Source organism: Colobus angolensis, unplaced genomic scaffold (assembly GCF_000951035.1).
Source record: "Colobus angolensis palliatus isolate OR3802 unplaced genomic scaffold, Cang.pa_1.0 Scaffold208, whole genome shotgun sequence".
Classification (NCBI taxonomy): domain Eukaryota; kingdom Metazoa; phylum Chordata; class Mammalia; order Primates; family Cercopithecidae; genus Colobus; species Colobus angolensis.
In genome coordinates this window covers 1,853,104-1,873,635 of record NW_012115244.1, presented here as the reverse complement: position 1 = coordinate 1,873,635, position 20,532 = coordinate 1,853,104, and positions in this window count along the sequence as shown.

Here is a 20,532-nt window from a genome sequence, read left to right as displayed (position 1 = left end):
CTCTCCTTCCTTCCTTCCTTCCTTCTTTCTTTTGACAGAGTCTCGCTCTGTCACCCAGGCTGATCTCAGCTCACCACAACCTCCACCTCCCAGGTTCAAGCCATTCTCATGCCTCAGCCTCCTGAGTAGCTAGGATTACAGGCATATACCACCACGCCTGGCTAATTTTCTTTTTGTATTTCTAGTAGAGACAGGGTTTCACCACGTTGGCCAGGCTGGTCTTGAACTCCTGACTTCAAGTGATCTGCCTACCTCAGCCCAAGAATCTTTTCTGTTTATCACTCAAGGAGGTCACATTTAATTAAAGGCTTTCCTGCATCGACTGAGGTGAGCTTGTGGCTGTACTCATTTCATCTCTTATAACAAGAGGCAGCCCAGGGCAGCAGTTAAGGGTATGGATGGGTTCATGCCCTCAGAGCACTTAGAGAGCTGCCTGGCACAGGGGAAGTACTGTGTGAATATTAGCTTGTGTTATTATTGAAGTGGGAAGGTATATACCAATATTTTCTAACATAACATTAAATGTTTGCATTTCTGAGATTAAACCTTTGTTGAATATCATAGTACTTTTTATACATTTCTAGATTTGGTCTGTTTATGCTTCATAAATTTATGATTTTTGAAGTTATGTTCATAACTCAATTGAACTTTTTTCTTTCCCATATAATATTGATGTTAAGAGAATATAGTGGTCTCATGAAAAGAGTCAAGAATATTTCTATCTATCTTGTTCTAATTTCTTGAAAATTTGATATAAAATGGAAATTATCTGTAACTGGAGAGGAAACAAGTTTTCAATGGCTGTGGACAGAAATGCCAGTTGATTTTAAAATAATTTCACATTAAAAAATTTTATTTATTATTATTATTACTATTATTGTAGAGATGAGGTCTTGCTGTGTCGCCCGGGCTGGTCTTGAATTCTGACCTCAATTGATCTGCCTATCTCAGCCTCCCAAAGTGCTGGAATTACAGGTGTGAGCCACTAAGCCTGACCTAAAATCCATTTTACATTTGTTCATGGTTATAAATTTATGTACTTAGTCTATTTCTGATTGCAGTAGCTTTGGTAAATTATATTTTGAATTATTGTCTCTGATTCAAAGTTATGAAGTCATTGAGTTAAAATTGTTCATAGTATTATCTTATTTTAAAACCTCTATTTTATTTGCACTTACGGATTTGTTTTCTCTTTTAATAATGCTTATTTGTCACTTTCCTCTCTCCCTCTCTTTAATCAGTCTGGCTAGAACAGTATCTTTTTTTTTTTCCTTGATAAAGTAACAGCTTTTAGTCCTCATGATCGCTGTGGTTTCAATGTTTTTCTTCCAAAACACATGTTGGAATTTAATGGTCATTGCAACAGTATTAAGAGGTAGGTGTTTAGTAGGTTATTAGATTAAGAGCCTTGTATTATTCTGTTCTCACACGGCTAATGAAGACATCCCTGAGACTGGGTCATTTAGAAAGGAAAGAGGTTTAAGTGACTCACAGTCTCTCATTGTTGGGGAGGCCTCAAGAAACTTACACTCATGGCAGACGTGAAAGCAAACACGTTATTCTTTCATGGCAGCAGGAGAGAGAGAATGAGAGGCACAGGAACGGGGAAGCGCCTAATAAAACCGTCAGCTCTTGTGAGAACTCACTGTCAGAAGAACAGCATGGAGAAAACCGCTGGGTCCCTCCCATGACACGTGGGGATTACGGGAGCTGCAATTCAAGATGAGATTTGGGTGGGGACGCAGCCAAACACTATCAGGCCTCCACCCTCATAAACAGATTATGTCATTATTGAGGGAGTGGGTTACTTGCCTTAAGAGTGGGCTTTCTGAAGTGAGCCTGGCCACTTCTGCTCTGACTCAGGCCCTGGCTCCTGCCCTCCATCCTTCTCCCATGGGATGACCTTTGCCGGATGCCAGCACCATTGTCCTGGACTTTGCAGTCTCCAGAGGTGCGAACCAAATAAATCTCATTTCTTTGTAAATTACCCAGCCGGTAGTATTTCATTACAGCAGCAAAAAACAGACTAAGACAGCGGTCCTCTCTGTTATTTCTTTGTGTCTGTTTTTACGAATTTAAGGACATAATTACAGATTTTCTATTTATTAGTTTCTTTGGGTTTATTTTGTCATTCTCTGATGTTTTAAGTCAAGTTTTATTTAAAAATTTTTCTTCCTACATATGTTAAAGGTGACACATTTTCATCTAAATGAGGCGTTTCTGCTAACCATAGCTTGTGGGAACAGAGCCACACCTGTTCATTTTCATACTGCCTATGGTCGCTTTCTGACCAACCTGGCGGAGATGAGGAGATGCAACGGAGAGTATCCCGCAAAGCCAAATTTATTTTTATTTTTATTTGTAAAAAATATTAGGGCCAGGCGCAGTGGCTCAAGCCTGTAATCCCAGCACTTTGGGAGGCCGAGATGGGCGGATCACAAGGTCAGGAGATCGAGACCATCCTGGCTAACACGGTGAAACCCCATCTCTACTAAAAAATACAAAAAACTAGCCAGGTGTGGTGGTGGGAGCCTGTAGTCCCAGCTACTCAGGAGGCTGAGGCAGGAGAATGGCGTAAACCCAGGAGGCGGAGCTTGCAGTAAGCTGAGATCTGGCCACTGCACTCCAGCCTGGGCAACAGAGTGAGACTCCATCTCAAAAAAAAAAAAAAAAAATTTAGTAATAATATTTTAAATGAGAAATGATCACCATCTGCACTTGTGAAATGCCATGTGGTATTTGGATGTATGTGCACAACATGGAGTGATTAATTCAAGCCAATTAATATATCCATTGATTCTCTTAGCTATTTTGAAATAGACAACACATTATTATTAACCAGAGTCACCTGCTTTGCAATAGGCCTCAAGCATGCTACTGCCTGCCCCTCCACAGAGAAACTTTGCTGACCCTTCCTAGACAAAGCATTCTCTGCACTCACCCCAGAAGTCTCAATATGTAGCATTTATGTGGTCATTGTGTTTCAAATATTTTCAAATTTTGATGGTAATCTTCCTTGATTTACGATTCCTTCAGAAATAGGTTTTTATAGTTCCATATTTATGAGGCTGTTTTTCTAATTATTTCTAATTTCGATATGTGGAGTTCAGAGAATGTAGTCCATAAATACTTATTTTTTAGTAATTGTTGTAATTTTTCTAAATGTCTCATGAATGCTTGATTCTTAGGTTCACAAATTTGAAGCAGCTATTATAGAAAACTTATTAATTATCTTGACAAGAATCCTTCTCTACTAATTTTGGGTCTGTGTAGCCACTTTAGGATTGAGAGTTGTGTCGAACACTCTCATCGTGATTTTGTATTCATGTTTTTCTCCTTGAGATTTTATCCATTGCGTCCATTTGAAATTATGTTAATATACTAAGTTTCACAATTATGCTATGACCCTGATAAATAATTTCTTTTCTCATGATGGAGTGGCTCTCTTTATTGTTGATAATGTGGTTTGATTTAACATCTATTTGTCTGATATGATTGGGCGATTCCAGCCTTGCTTGGGCTAGTGTTTTTCTCATACTTTCTATATCTTGTCTTCATTCTTTCCGTGTCTTGTTCTTTTTGATATGTCTCTTGTCAACCATGCATGTTGCACATATATGTAGACACCTGGGGAGGTAGATTTCCTATACTTTCTCTAATACATTTCTTTACTTGCATTTCTTTTAATTAACAATGGATTAAATTTAGTTATGCAACCTTACTTAGGGCTTTGTACTACCTATACTTCTAACATGTCTCTCTCTTGAGCTTTTTACTGGTTTAGGTAGTATACATCATTTCTATTCTTTAAGCAATTGCACTTAAATTTCATAATATCTACAGTAAACCTATCAAAATCGAAACATACCTAGTAATGTTAACTCCCTCTACTATGCAAAAACCACACAATGTGTTAACTCCAACAATCTCCTTCCCGTTTACAAGGTTTCTCTGTTGAGGTTTCCTGGAGGGCCAATGAATGGGCCATTCTCACCCATTCTCAAGCTGAGCCAATTCAAAAATAAGACAAAATTAATGCTTGTTAAAAGAAAGCTTGAAGGTAATTCCTGGAGGCCCTGTGACACATTTGGAAAAGGTTGAAGGACTGGAGCTGGGTGGGCTGATGGCTTTCAGAAAAGGTGTGGGACACGTGAAGTGAGACAGGGCCAGGGACAGGAGAGGAGCCTCCTGCTTCTCTGAAATTCCTTCTCTGTTTCCTCCATGTTGAGTAAGCACCATCATGTTCCCAGCAGACATCTGGACACTCTGGACACAACGGTGAATGAGAGTGCCCCGGCCCTGTCTCCTGGGAGCTGGGGTTGTGGAGGACCTCCCAACTGCAGGCCAGCAGTGCCCCTGCCCCTGTACTGAGCATAGGGACACAGGGTTCTGGTCTCCTTAGCACCCGGGGTGACCCCTCTATGGGAGCCTCTGCAACAAGGACCAGGGATGGCATCTGCATCACTCATGGGAAATTCATCTCGCTCCCTCCATCCCTCCCTTCTCTCTCTTCCTCCCTCTTCCTTCCTCCCTTCTTCTGCCCCCTCCACCCCACCCTCCCTCCCTCTGTTCCTTTCTCTCCATCTATTATGGACTGAATGATTGTGAATCCCCAGATCCTTCTATTGAAGCCCTAATCGCAATGTAACGCTATTTGTGGATGGGGCCTTTGGAAGGTGATGAGGTCATGAACCCTCACGAATAAGATTAGTGCCCTTGGATTAAGAGACACAAGATAAATGATTCCCTTCTGCCTCTGAGGACACAACGAGCAGGCACTGTCTCCAAGCCAGGAAAGGGGCCCTCAGCAGACACTGAGTCAGCACCGTGACGATCCTGGGCTTCCCAGACACCACACCTGTCAGAAATAAATGCCTAGTGTTTAAGCCCCAAGTCTATGGTAATTAGTGATTGCAACTCAAACTAAGACACCCCTCGCCTTGACATAACCATAGCGATACTTTGGATAAAACTTCCGTCACTTTGGATGTGACACTGGACACTTCCTGGCCTTTGTACACTGCAGACATGAAGTGTCATCCAGCTGCATGTGCTGGGCTGGGGCGCCCTTGGTGCTGTCTGCTGTCGCGCTGGGAGCCTGGGCCCTGCGGGCGGAGCTCACAGAGCATGCATGGCCATCCTGTCATGCAAAATGACTCTAGACTGCTTTACTTTTTGGACCCTCAATAAAATAAAATACACTTTCTTAGCTCCCTATTCTTGCATACTTGTTCCTGGGGAACCCAAGGACCCAGCAGGTTAGAAACACAGGGTGGTCAGCATGGTGCTCCGCAGGGCAGCCTCCAGGGGGCTGCTGTGGGCGGTTCCTCCACAGCTCACATTGTGCAGAAGCTGGGTGAGTGACCCCCTAAACACTCCGGAGCAGGGGGCTACTGCCCCTGACCACGGCATCATGGCCCTAGGATCAGCCTTTCACTCACTCTTGGACAACAAGTTTTTCTTCCAAGGTGGTTTAGCCTTGGTGGTCAGTGTTGCTGCTCCAGCAGCCAAAACTGAAGGTGCACATGCAGCAACTGTCAGCCCACCTTGCTGTGGCGGAGGAGGATGCTGCCCTGTGCAGTGAAGAAAGCACGGTGCTGCTGGAAACTGAGGCTGAGGGTGGCTTTGTGTCTGGATCCAGCTGTTCCTGAAGCCACCTGTATTCCTCTCTTCCCACGAGCCTTACTCTTCTTACTCTGCCCTGGCACGTGCAGTCTTTACACGGAGACTTTCAACATTTCTTTAGATCACAGAGAAGCTCTTTGGAAGTTTTAAAACGGCAACCTACAGGCCGGGTGCTGTGGCTCACGCCTGTAATCCCAGCACTTTGGGAGGCCGAAGCAGGTGGATCACGAGGTCAGGAGTTCGAGACCAGCCTGGCCAACATGGTGAAACCCCATCTTTACTGAGAATACAAAAATTAGCCAGGTATGGTGGTGGATGCCTGTAATCCCAGCTACTTGGGAGGCTGAGGCAGGAGAATCGCTTGAACCCGGGAGGCGGAGGTTGCAGTGAGCCGAGATCGCACCACTGCACTCCAGCCTGGGCGACAGAGCAAGACTCTGTCTCAAACAAAGAAAAAAACAACAACCTATAAATGCGAGAGATCAACACAGGTCCCAAGAGCAGGTGGTGCTCTTCTGAAGTCTCCACAGCAGGAAGCCACTTGGTGCCTTTCAGGGGACCAGGGGAAAAGGCTTCCTCTCCGCACCAGGGATGACGATTGCAGCCGCCAGGGGACATTCACTTCCTCCTTGTTGAGTTGAATTGGATTGAGTGTTAAGTGATTTCTGAATCCTCACCTCCTGTTTTAAAGGAGAAGTTTTTCATTACCAGAAAAAGGCATTTGTTCGGCATATGAAACCCTTGGAATGGACTGAACCTGGGGTTTAAACGTGGAGCTCTGAGCCTGCTTCCCCTTCTTCTATCTCAAAGAAATAAGCCCCAGATGGCTCGCAGCCCCTGTGTTTGGGGCCAATGTGTCTTCTGTGAGTCAAATCTTTCATCAACATCATCCTCTATGGGTGTCTTCTCCTGGTCTTCACCCCCCCGGCCCACAGCTGGTGCTTCTCACCTGGGCTCACTCTCGTTCAGGCCACTGGAAATGCCTGCGGCCAGGTATTTTTGAAAGATTTTGAAGATGGGATTATCTAACTTGGCATAAGAAACAGAAGACATGAATATCAAAAAACCTTAACAAAAAATGCGTGCTTACAGGGTGGTGGGCTCCCTTGTACAGGAAGCAGAGTGGCCATCCTGGGAGCCGGACACCGTCCTGGGAGCCATCTGAGGACGGCCGTTTCTTTCCACTCCATATTTCTCAGGACCTGGCCGAGAGCAGTGAGTGGAAAACAGGGAAGTGCCACATTGGTCAAATGAGTGATATTGGAATAAGTCCTTCTTTGGGTAAAAAGTCATCAATGTCACAATCCTGCACGTAGGGGAAGTTACCAAGGACTCCTGCTTCTGTACATCTGTGCAAGGGTTCAAGATGGTTTCTGTTAGAGCCTGGACTTGAACATGCCTCTGGCTCCCTTGAGTGGCGATGTGGGCCCCTCTGACCCTATGCACCCCATCCATGAGCTGCTGCAGGACTGGAAGAACCAGACCTTGGAGTCAGGAAGGCAGGAGTTCGAGCCTGGCTTTGGTCAGACACCATGCTGCAAAGCTCGTCAAGACTGAGTCTCCACATCTGTAAAGTTGGCATAAGTTCCCAGTGCTGGAGTCTCTGATGGGATTCCATAACTGACATCCCTCTTCCCTGGCCAAGATCAGAACACCTTGGAAAATGAGACAAAGCTCTAAAGAATGACACAAACCCAGCCTCTGAGATCTGAGGGACCCACTTCCATCCCCAGGGGATAGCCCCAGCTGCTGCTGCCGGGGAATCCCACCACCCAGACCTGGGGCCTCCTAGGGAAACCTGCAGAGAATGAGGACTCAGAGAGGGTTTTAATTAACATATGTATAACTAATAATAAAATTTATTCTTGGACATTTTTCTTTTGGTATTGAGAGCTTAACTTGAAAAGGTTTTAGTTTCTCCCCAAGACTTTGATAATGGGGCTGGGCACTGTAACTCACACTTGTAATCCCAGCACTTTGGGAGGCCAAGGTGGGTGGATCACTTGAGGTCAGGACTTCCAGACCAGCCTGGCCAACATGGTGAAACTGTGTCTCTACTAAAAATATAAAAATTAGCCAGGTGTGGTGGTGTACACCTGTAATCCCAGCTACTCAGGAGATTGAGGCAGGAGAATCACTTGAACCCAGGAGGTGGAGGTTGCACTGAGCTGAGATCATACCACTGCACTCCAGCTTGAGCGACAGAGCGAGACTCCGTCAAAAACAAACAAACAAACAAACAAAAAAAACACTTTGATAATGGGAGTGGGCTTATTAACGTGGACCCTGGTACAGAGTTAGCATTTTCTTATTTGATGCATTTATGCATTCACACTGATGCTGTCATTTAATCCCATTGCAAATCCTCTGCTGGGCTGCAGGGACTCCAGAGATTGACACCGTAAAAACAGGAAGAGAGAAGGGAACGCCTTCTCAGCTTTGGATACAGAGTGAGCAGAGTGGATTCAAGGATCATTACACAGATTGAATGCCCATTTCTAATTTTATAAGGTTTTTTTGTCTGTTTGTTTGTGTGTGACAGAATTTCACTCTTGTCACCTAAGCTGTAGTGCAGTGGCATGATCTCGGCTCACCGCAACCTCCGCCTCCCGGGTTCAAGTGATTCTCCTGCCTCAGCCTCCCAAGTAGCTGGGATTACAGGCACCCGCCACCACGTCCGGCTAATTTTTGTTTTTTCAGTAGAGATGGGGTTTCACCATGTTGGCCAGGCTGATCTCGAACTCCTGACCTCAGGTGATCCACCTGCCTCGGCCTCCCAAAGTGCTGGATGACAGGCATGAGCCACCGTGCCCGGCCCTTGCTTGCTAACTTTTCAATGAGAAAGCACTGCAAACACTTTTCTGACCATTTCCTTTGGGCAAGTCCATGGAGGTGCAATCAGTTGAGTGTGCACTCACTTTTAAGCACTGCGTCTGCAATGCCAGTGGTACCTGCAATCTGCCCGCCCAGTTTGCATCCCAGCCAGCACCCGTGGGAACCAGGGAGGCTGGATTCCTGCACACATGGGTTGGGTGGGAGGCAGGGGGATGCTTTGTCATGTCTGACAACCTCACATAGGTGGCCGGAAGTCTTTTGTATGCTGCCCTGACACATGGACAGAATTGATGTGCTTATTTTCACTTTTATTTCTTATTCGGTAAATGCTGATTTATTTTATTTAAGGATATTCTTGGTTGCCCTTTTTGAGAGCAAAGGCAGTTTGTCCTTGACACTTGCATCTGGCAATAATAAATGTAATAATAATCGTCATAATAATACTGTGTATCCGGCACATAGTAGAAACTCAGTGAAGGTTTTACTAAGTCAATCTGTTAGCACACCTAGGGGTTTCACGAAAGGCTTAGTTTTGTGCTGAGATGTTAATTGTGTGGTTTAACAATGATTCCTATTAACGAGGCTATGAATTTTCTGAACCTAAGTTCTGGGGCGATTTGGGAATGCGTCCCATCCTCAGACAAGGCCAATGTGCATTGACCTTGAATTTCAGGAAAGCCGAAGGGACAGGAGGGCTGATTTCCCTCCAGATGACAGTCGCTAGGAGGCAGAATCGGGCTCGATAACCATCAGGAGGTAACGACTGTGAACTTGGTGATTTTAATGATTTCAAATAGATTACTGCAGGAAAAAGAAAATCTTCACTCCATTTTATTTTGGGAGTACTCCCCCCACCCTGAAATTGATCAGAGACATCCAAATAGCAGCAAAATTAAAAGGAGGGGATGTGATGCGTTGCCTTCTTTAACTTGTATTTAAAGTCATGATAATGATGGACTCTAAAACTTTATATGCTCAGTGTGTGCACTGAAGAAACGTTGACTTACAAACAGTATTTTTAGAAAAACAATTAGGAATTTTATCATTAATTCCTTTAAATTTGTGAACAGAAACCTCCCGTGCTCCCGAGTCTCCATGCCTAGATGGGTCTGGACACCAGGGACGGGAGCAGAGGCTCTCAGCAGAGGTGTGTGCTCTGCGCCCACCGCAGCTGGCAACTGGGGAAGAAATAAAACCATGATGAAGTTATTTTGAGCCATGAGGCAGCCCCTCAGGGGACCAGATGGGTGGAGAAGCCCACCTTCCCCTCCTCCCCTGGCTCTGCCGAGGTGGCCTCCCTCTTCCATGAGGCCCATTGCCCAGAGCCCACATCTCAGGGAGGGTGGCACAGGCAGAGAGACCGGGGCCCAAGGTCCCCTTGCAGGGTTCCTGCAGAGAAATGCAGATTCCGTGGAGCTGACGGTGCTGTAAACAGCGGCAGGTGCAGAGTGACCACACAATTTCGCGACACAGATGGTGACGGGGTGAGGGCCATGGAGACGCAGCCCATGGGAGCTTGCCTTGCGGTGACCTCTGCAGGCAGTGGGAAGTGGGAAAAGGGCTCCCCCTTCCACCTGGCCCCAGGTGCAGATGCCAACTATGGTTCTCCAGCTCCCAGGTATAGACGGGAGAGGTGGAGCCGCCGTGGAAGGTCCTGGAAGTGCCACTTTCTGAAGGACGCTGGTGGGCAGAGACCAGGGACTGGCAAGCACCTTCCCTTGGTCTCCAGCAGACATGAGAGGAAACAGCTCCCACAACACGGGCACACACTCTTCTCTTGGTGAAGCAGAGTCCTGAGAGAAGAAAACAGACTCAGAAAACAAAACAGAAGAGTTATTTAATATGAATCAGAAAACGCTGTGTGCAGATGTGGGGCCTGGCCCTGGGGAAAGGGAATGACCAGATGCAGGTTGCTGTTGAGTCCAGGAGACCGAGCAGTAGAGGAAATGGAATCAGCCACATACATGGGCTCCACACCAGCAGGTGGAGGGCACACAGGAGTGGCCCATCAGGGCTCCCGGATGGGAGTGACTCTGTAGGAGGCTCAGAAGGCTCAGGCACCAGGAGGCCGGAGCAGGTGGTGGTTTCTGTCATACCCAGAAGTCCACAGGGAGACACCGTGGGGAGGTGCTTTCTCAGGGAGGCCTGAAGAGGAAGAGCTGGAAACAAGGGTGTCTTGGCCCCATGCTGTCTCCTTTCTCACCAGGTTGGGCACCTCTGGGTAAACTTGGTGTCCCAAGGAAGCACACTTGGGGTAGAAGTCCCCAGGCTGGATGCTACACCACTCACCCTGCAGAGACAGCCTCCGGAATCGTCTTGGGTGTTAGTATTGGAGATTAACATGTCCAAGCCAGCTGTGGAGGGGGAATCCTTCCTAGAAATAATAAAATGCAGCCGGACCTGATTCCGCAGCCCAACACGAAGAGCTCTAGCGAGGAAGCACTACCAAGAAATCCGGGGAAAACTCTGGGCTCTGGACACTTCTCCTTCCAGAGTACCTGAAAAGGTTTCTCTCAGGGAGGGGTGTACAGAGCACCTGGGGAGGGAGCTGCTCTCAGGGAGGGGTGGGCAGAGCCCCTGGGGAGGGAGCTGCTCTCAGGGAAGGGTGTGCAGAGCCCCTGGGGAGGGGAGCTGGAATGCGATCCTGCATCTTGCAACGTGACCAACACTGAGACACAGGACCAGGGAAGCGGAAGGTGGAGGAAAGAACCCAGGGGAGCATTGCTGATATTTTTCTGTGTTCAGTTGTAACTTTTCTTCTGTTGGGTTTATTTGTCTGTGATGATAACGCCCAGGAGGAGTGCAGACGGGGCGAACTCTGTGCAGAGGGCTGTGGCTCCCAGGCCAAGACACTTCCTCTGTCCCAGGTAAACCACCATGGAATGTGATATCTGATCATAAATCAGAGTGTACATCTATGAGACATAGGACTCAACAGTTGTGCTGTGTGCTTGGACAGTTTAATGCAAACAAAACTTTTAAGAAAGAGCCTTAATACTAAATACATCAATCCCAGGTATAGTTAATAATGAGAGAGGGGTGTGGGTAATACAAAACTCAAAATTCCTTGACTTACCTAGGGATGTTACTATAAATACCATCTTATTTGTGAATTTACAAATAGAAACATTACCTGCAGATTTCAGAACCATAAAGGTGGCCCCAAATAGAAATTATAAATTGAGTGTAAATAATCAAAATCATTGCAGTAGATTAAAATAAAACTTTCATGTATAAAATGGAGAAAACAAAAGAAGAAAGTCAAAAGCCATGAAAACATAAGAGCAGCTGTCAGCAGGAGTGTGAAATATGGCAGTTATGCCCAGAATGTAAATGCTCCAACCACACCCCTCCCACTGAGAAATACTGATGCTGACAGATTCTTTTTTAAAAAAGCCTTTTTGGAGTAGAGTTTAGAAAAGATAGCATTGAGCAAATGACCCAGTCTAAACATAGAGACAGGCAGTTATAACTCGCACATTCATGAAACAGGCGGATTATCTTGTATGAAACAAAATCACTAGGGCTGGGTAATGAAGAGTTCACCAGTTGGAAGACACCAGCATCCATTCTTGGTGCTGCAGTCAACACACTGGGCAACTCCCTCAATCCCACAGAAAGCCTCAACTTCCATTTCAAATACTTATGGACACGGTCAGGGAAGGTGCTAAGATTCTTTTGACTAACAGTTGATGTGAGATTCTATAGACAACATAGAGTGAGGCTCTCCGGGGCTGCAGGATTCGTTGTGCAGAGGCAGGACTTGTCAACTGCAACACTCATGGCATCTGACTGGAATAATTACTTGTGGCGGTGTCTCTTTGGAAACACCTCTGGCCTCCACCCACTGGGTAAGACAGCATCCTCCTGGCTGGGACGGTCCGAACATCCCCAGTCTTTGTCAAAGCTGCCCTGAGGGGAACCAGGGAAAGAAGCAGTAGATGGCATCAAGCTTGGTACTTACAAGGACGTTTCCACAAGTGCACAGTAAATGCTTGGTAAATATTCGTTAAAGGAATGATTCATGCATTTTTTCCCCAGTGTTGAAAAATGTTTTTTAAAATATCACCAAGAAAACTTCAGCTACTTCAAGAAATAAAAACCACACAAACAACATTCACCAAGATACAATAAAATTTCCATCACACACTGGAGCTAGGCCTAGAAGGAAACACTCCTATAATAATAATGATTTTTAATAATTATAATGAACAGTGTATAACCAGTTATAGCAGATGTGAACAAAATGAAAATGAATAGCATGATGCAATTCCAGCAGATGTGGCCAAAGCTGTACCTACAGGTTAATTACTTTTTGCATGTAACAGAAAGGGGGGGAAAAAAAACCAGCTGAACAGCCAACATAGGAAATTGGAAAATGAAAATAAACCTTAATTTCTAAAGCAATTAGAATAAATTCGTTTTTTGAGAAAAAAAGTAAGTAAAAGAATTTCTTGCAAATCCAAGTCTCTTTCAGGCAAAATCTGGGAACTGGGCAAGGAGAATAGCACAGAAATTTTAAAGCAATGAAGGAAAACTCGCCACATCCAAGATTACAGTGGGGTCTCCCATGAAACGGCTGGTTTCTTCGGTGTCTCCTGTCTCTTTATTTGCTTCCTTCTCCTTTCTCTTTCTTTCTCTTTGCATGCCGGTGGGTTCCAGCACACATGCAAGGATAGATGGAAAATCACCCCAGATTAGATGCTGTGACCACAAGGAGGACATGGAGGACGCAGTCATGGCATTTTTCCCTTAAAAGCACGAGGAGCCTATTGAGTCTTTACAAAAAATTAAGCTGCGAATTATTTTCACGTACTTGTTTAAGAGCATACACATCAGGGGTGTCCAACTTTTTGGCTTCCCTGGGTCACATTGGAAGAAGAATAGTCTTGGGCCACATGTAAAATACACTAACACTAACAATAGCTGATGAGCTAAATAAAAATTTTCAAAAAATTCTCATCATGTTTTAAGGAAGTTTACACATTTGCATTGAGCTGTATTCAAAGCCATCCTGGGCCACATGCGGCCCACAGGCTGCGGGTCAAACAAGTTGTTTTATACATAGTGATCAGAAGAATGGATGGGCACAGAGAATTTCCATTTAATTGCCAGGCATGGAGGCTCACGCCTGTAATCCCAGCACTTTGGGAGGCTGAGGCAAGTGGATCACCTGAGGTCAGGAGTTCGAGACCAGCCTGGCAAATATGGCAAAACCCCATCTCTACTAAAAAAAAAAACAAAAATTAGCCAGGCGTGGTGGCAGATGCCTACAATCCCAGCTACTTGAGAGGCTGAGGCAGGAGAATCGCTTGAACCCAGGAGGTGGAGGTGGAGGTTGCAGTGAGCCGAGATCGTGCCACTGTATTCCAGCCTGGGCGACAGAGTGAGACTCTGTCTCAAAAACAAACAAACAAAAAAGTTTCCACTTGCTTTCGTGAACTCAGCACAACCATGATTCCAAATTCAGACAAGGAGAATAAAATTAGCATAATTGAGAAGAAACAGATCACCTCGTTTGCAAATTCAGACGTGAACATTTCACATGAAGTAATGGAAAATCAGATTCAGCTGCATTAAGAACATTTTACTACTGCCAAATATACCTCAGTCTTGTGAAGAATATCCCACTGGGACCAGATAAACCTTTCTGTTGTAACAGAAATGTCTCAAGATCTAAAAACATGTTCACTGAGACGCTGATAAGGTGATGAATAACAGATGGTCCTCTTGATGAATGCTGAAATCGCATTATTATTATTTTTTTTTTGGCCAAATGTGTCTGTTTTTTGTATGTGTATTTTTATTTTTTTCTATTTATTTGTTCTGCTTACTATAATAGTCTTCTCCACTGCCCCCAAGATTCTAGAAATTTTTGCCTACACATACTTCTAGGACTTCTGGGCCTTTCTTTTTAATCCAGAGGAAGTTTGCATTGAGGTAAGCTGTGAGTTGATCTAAATCATTTACCAATTAGCTCAAGACAACGTATTGAATTCCTTTTTCTCCTGGAGTAGAAAGCCCCTGTGGCAGCCTGTGTGAGTTATGGCCAGATTTCTGTATTTGTTTCTGTTCTCCTTTTATATTAGGGTTTTGATGGTTTCTAAGCACCTTCTAAAAGCCTCTCTTCCCAATCCATTCCAGGACCCCGGACTTGCTCTAGCGTGCTGATTAAGGCATTTAATTACCAAGGATCTTCAGTCTTGCTTTGTTACTCACTTTTTCTCCAAAATATCCATCCACATAAATTCTCCCAAATAATCCTTAGAATCATTTTTATTTAGTTTTTTTTCTTTAGCTTTTCTGTGTTTCCTGTAAGATATATATATATATTATTTTTTGAAAAGAGGAAAATTTCATAAAACCTGGTTGTAAACAAGATAGAAAACACAATTCTAATTTTAGGGAGACATGATATATTGTTATGGAAAGAAGCCTCTAAGAATACGTGCCAGTTATTAAGAAAGACTGCGGAATTACTGCTGAGTAATGTCTGTTTCGTGTACAATTCTGCACTTTCAAGCTTTCCTGGAATACATATGTTTCCTTCAATTAGGACACCGCCTATTTCTTTGAAATGAAAGTGCAAAGTTCTGTGTATGAGGATGTACCGTGTGAACATGCCATCTGCACAGGTCAGCCAATGGTTCAACGGGAGTAACTGTGTGTGGCTCAGCACACAAGTGTGAGTCAAGTTAAGCGAGACACTCATCACTCAGTATCATGCCGTTCACAGTGAGTCCTGCGTGAGTCTCCATAAAAACAGCGCTGACTCTGAAGCATAGACGGTTACTACGTGGAAATCCCAGAGGCCTCCACAGCTTGGGGGTCTGGGCAGGAACCTCCCTGCCCTCTGGGTGACCTGGGCTGATTTTTCAACATTTCTATAAAATATAGAATATCTATAAAATATATATTCCTGGAAGGAGGAGGCAGGTGCACTAGAGTTCTGAGGAGGTTGCGTCCCTGAGTCCAGTTCTGGCCTGTCTGTGCAGGGCTATGGAGTCAGTGGTTGCTGGAGGATGGAGTCCAGATACAACAGATACACAGGACCTCACAGACGTGAACAACCCCACGGACACAGGTCATGGCAAGATGCACTGCAAAGGCAGGAACTGGTGAGATGGGATGACTGGATTTAAACTCAATATGTGTATATGTGTATGTGTGTGTGTGTATACCATATGTTTTCTATCTAGCTTTGCGGGTATACAAAATACATGTATGTGTGTGTGTGTGTGTGTGTATATATCACATTCAATGTATTACATAATGTCAAAAATATTGAATGTAGAAATCCATTCATGCTATATTAGGAAGAGAAAAACAGCAGATTACAGAAAAGCAAATATAGTAACTTTTTGGTATAATTACTTATGTACAATACATTATATAGGATATATAGTCCATATAAATATATATTAATTTTAAAAGTAATACTATATATAATACAATATACAATAATATATAATGCAAATTTTGTCATTTAAGTTATAATTCAGTGGTATTCAGTACAATCTTAATGTGTTTTGGGAGTTGTTTTTGTTTTGTTTTGTTTTGTTTTGTTTGAGACTGAGTCTCAAAAAAAGCCCAGACTGGAGTGCAATGGCATGATCTTGGCTCGCTGCAACCTCCGCCGCCTGGGTTCAAAGGATTCTCCTGCCTCACCCTCCTGAGTAGCTGGGATTACAGGCCTGTGCCACCATGCCTGGCTAGTTTTTGTATTTTTAGTAGAGATGGGGTTTTGCCACGTTGGCAAGGCTGGTCTCGAACTCCTGACTTCAGGTGATCTGCCTGAAGGCTGCAGGCAGTTCAGACACAAGGGTAAGGATTTGTTATCTAAACGTGGAAACGGCGCAGTGAAAACACAGTATTCTAGTTTTACGGGACCACTGCTGTCCATTGGCTGAAACGTGGCTGTGTGTTGCCCGCCTGCATTTACCCACCCTCTATCAGTAGAGCTGCTTCGGAGAAATGTCTCTTCACGTTCTTGGCCCGTTTTGTTATCGGGTTGTTTGGCTTTTGTTGATGGTGAGTTATAGAAGTTCTTTATAAACTCCATTACCCTTGTTTTTAGTATAATTTATTTCATTGCAAGCTTATGTGATTTACTGTAATTCTGTGAGCAATCAGCCCAGAATTCCTGGGAATTTTGTCATTGCTCCCCCTGTCCACGTGACCCAGTTCTGGCATGGTGCTGTCTCTCCCTGCCCCGACTGTGGTCAGGATTAAAAAGAAACTGTTCGTGGCAAGGCTTGGAAAAGCCTAAAGTGTTTTCCTAACCTGAGGACATACTGTCATTATCATTCATGGCTGTTTTTTGACTCAACACGCAGGCCCAAGAAATGCATTTGTGTTAAGGTCTCTTTCTTGTGAGTGGAACTGTGGTGGGGAGATGAGGCTGGAGCCACAGAGTGAAATGACGCTCTGAGAGATCTGTGAGATGCCACTCTCCTGCCCCCGATACCCCGACAGCTGATAAAGAAGAAAGGCAAAATGGGCTCCCCTCCCATAGCCTTTGAAGAGTCTCAGGGCATTCTAAGTCCTTGAAAAACACTTAGCTGATAAAAACGCATCCTAATGAGGAAGAGACAGGCTCTTTTCTGCTGCGCAGCCCATTTAGACAGTGACAGGTGAGAGCCCTTTCGCTCAGAGCCCCGAGAGTCTTGTTCCTGGGCGGGTGGCCGTCAGGAGGACTGTGCTCAGCACTCCTGCTTGCAGGCCACCTCCCTGGGGCTGTGGGTCTTTAGCTTCTGTCTCTTATTCTTGCGCTGAGTGAGAGACCAGAGAGGAATTCACAGCAAAACAGAAGGTCTGCGGAAAACCTGATAAGCAGAGGCCACCCTCACCCTGTCTGCTGTTGAGGGCAGTCCTGTCCCTGCTCCAGCCAGTCTTTGTCCTGTTGTATTATTTTACCTGGAGTTTTTCCTTCCTTCCCTCCCTTTTTTTCCTTCTTTCCTTCCTGCCTCCCTCCCTTCCTTCCTTCCCTCCCTCCTTCCTTCCTTCCCTTCTCCCTTCCTTTCTTCATTCTTTCTCCCTCTCTTTCTCTCTTGCGCTCTTATTTTACTTTCTTCTTCCTTCCCTGTCTCCCTCTTCTCTCCTTCACTCCTCCCACCTCCTTTCCTTCCTTCCTTCTTTCCTTCCTTCCTCCCTCCCTCCCTCCTTCCTTCCCTCTTTTCTTCTTTCCTGCCTTTCTTTCTCTTTTTGGTGCATCTCAAGTACAAAGAACAGGATCCATCATTCTGCAGTAATCTAAGCAGAGCCCAAAAATGCACTTCCCTAAGTCACTGCTGGGATCTTGATCATGACATCTGTCTAAGAACATGGTCCTGTCTAACCCATCCCCAGATGTCTCCATTCCCCCAAGGGCAACCTCTGCCTGAGTGCAGTGTTCTTTCTTCCCTTGTATGTACTTTTATTCCATTTATGTGTCTTTCTAAATAGGCATTCATGTGTTATATTGTTGGGATTTGGCAGTTTTTAACTTTATGAAAGAGTAACGTGTAGTGAGCAATTATACTTTTTCACTAAATTTTGAATGCTAACATTCATTACATTGCTGTTTTTCATTTGTTTTGACCGTTGTGTTCCGTACGTCACAGGCCGACACGTGACAGCTTGGGCGACAAACCTGGCTGCCTCCTGTCTTTGTAAACACAGCTGTATTGGGGCACAGTCTTGCATGCTTTATCTCTGGCTGCTTGTGCATTGCAGAGCAGAGCTGAGAGGTTGTGACAGAGCCAACACAACCTGCAAAACCAGAAATATTTTCAATCTGGTCCTTTTTAGAAAATGTTTGCAGGTGCCTGAGTGGTTGATCCTGCTTTTGCTACTATGAAGAACAGGGAGCCGGGAGCAGTGATTGACACCTGTAATCCCAACACTTTGGGAGGCCGAGGCAGGTGGATCACTTGAGGTCAGGAGTTCAAGACCAACCTGGCCAACATGGCGAAATACCATCTCTGCTAATAATACAAAAATCAGCTGGGTGTGGTGGTGTGTGCCTGTTAGCTACTAGGGAGGATGAGGCAGAAGAATTGATGGAACCTGGGAGGCAGAAGTGCCGTGAGCCAAGATCACGCCACTGCATTCCAGCCTGGGTGACAGAGTGAGACTCCATCTCAAAAAAAAAAAAAAAAAAAAAAAGAAAGAGGAAGAAGAAGAAGGAAAGAAAGAAAAAAGAAAAAGAAAAGAACAGGGGAAGGTTCTTGTGCACATCCCCTAGTCCACGTTCAAGAGTCTTCTTTGGTGAAACCTAGAAATGCAATTGGTAGTCATGTGGCAGGTGATGCTCACCTTTGAGGAATGATGCTGAAGAGTTTCCCAAGGCTTTGTTCCAGTTTATACTTCTGCCAGTAAAATCAGAGGCCCTGGGAATGTTCACTGTCTCCACCACCTGCTTTTGTCAGTCTGTTCATTTTACTGAGAATTGTAGACACATCTTCCTGAGGTGGACATGGAGGACATTTTATTGAGGGGCTAACACCATGGGTCTCCTATAAAAATGTGGGCTCTCCTAGGAAACAGAATGGAGAATCTGTTCATTCCAGCTTTATGGGTGTGTGGCAGCTCCTGAGAAGGCATTTCTGACGTGATTTCTGGGAGGCTTGGCAGGCTCAGGGTTGGGGGTTCCTTACGGTGAAGCAGGGCAGGCAAAGAGTTACCTACTGCCAGTGCTGGGCAAACAGCCCTGGACCTGCTGGAGCATCAGGTCAGCCTTACAGGCATTGGGCTTCCTCAGCAGAGTCCCTGAGCATATGGAAGGTGTGTGTTTGTGGGTAAATTTCAATATGAATCCCTTTCTATTCAGAGGGGAAGAGCATTGAGGCCTCAAACTCTGTAAGCTGTTACCTTTTGGGGGTCTGCAGAGGGTTCTAAGCAGCCAGCCAGCCCCATGACATGGGGATGTCATGGCTCTGCTGCTATTCAGCTCTAGGGGAGCCTTGAGGGAAGGCTGGCCTCAAAGTCCAAACCATTACCCATGCCACATGATCACTCCACAGTGGTCTTGCCAGGATGGGAGTGTCACAGCTGGCCCAGGGAGGCCACATGCTCCTGGCTTGCCCACACCTGCCCTGGGGCCTCTCCTGTTCTCCCCGATCTCCTCTGACTGACTGACTGACTGACTGACTGACTGAATGTGAGAAGGAGCTTGGAGTGACGCTTGCTCTAAGGAGGGCAACCAATGTAGTGGCAGGACCAGGTCACCCAGGGCTAGTGGGGTCAGTGGGACACGGGGATGTGGGGGCCAGGGGAGCTTCATGTGGGTGAAGATCACCACTGTGAACCTCAGAAGAGCTGCTGAGTGGTAGAGGGCCCAGTTTGTGCCTTGTGTTCTTATGTGGGAGAATGTGTCCACCTGGGGCATGCTAAAGTGAGAGACTGGATGTGGTGTAAGAAGGACTTGATGAAGGTTGAGCTGTCTATGGCTATTAAAGGCTGGCTCAGTACTATTACTGCCATACTATCATTACCATCATCATCACCATGATCTCCATCATCATCACCATCATCATCACCACCATCATTACCATCACTGTGATTACTAACACCACCACTATCACAACCATGCTCACCATCACCATCATCATCACCATCCCTACCATAATCACCACCATCATCACCATGATCAGCATCATCATCGCCATTATTGCCATCACCATTATTGCCATCATCATTACCATCACCGTGATTACTAACACCACCATCATCATCACCATGCTCACTATCACCATCACCATTATCACCATCCCTACCATAATCACCATCATCACCAGATTACCATTATCATCATTACCATCACCATTATCACCATCATTACCATCACATTATCACCATGAACACCACCATCAACACTGTGATCACCATTATCATCAACACCATCATTATCATCACCACCGTCATCACCATGATCACTATCAACATCAACATCACCATGATCTCCATCATCATCACTATCATCATCATCACCACCACTATCATCATTACCATCACAATGATCACTATCAGCACCACCATCATCACCATGATTACCATTACCATCACCATTATCATCACCATCATCATCATCCT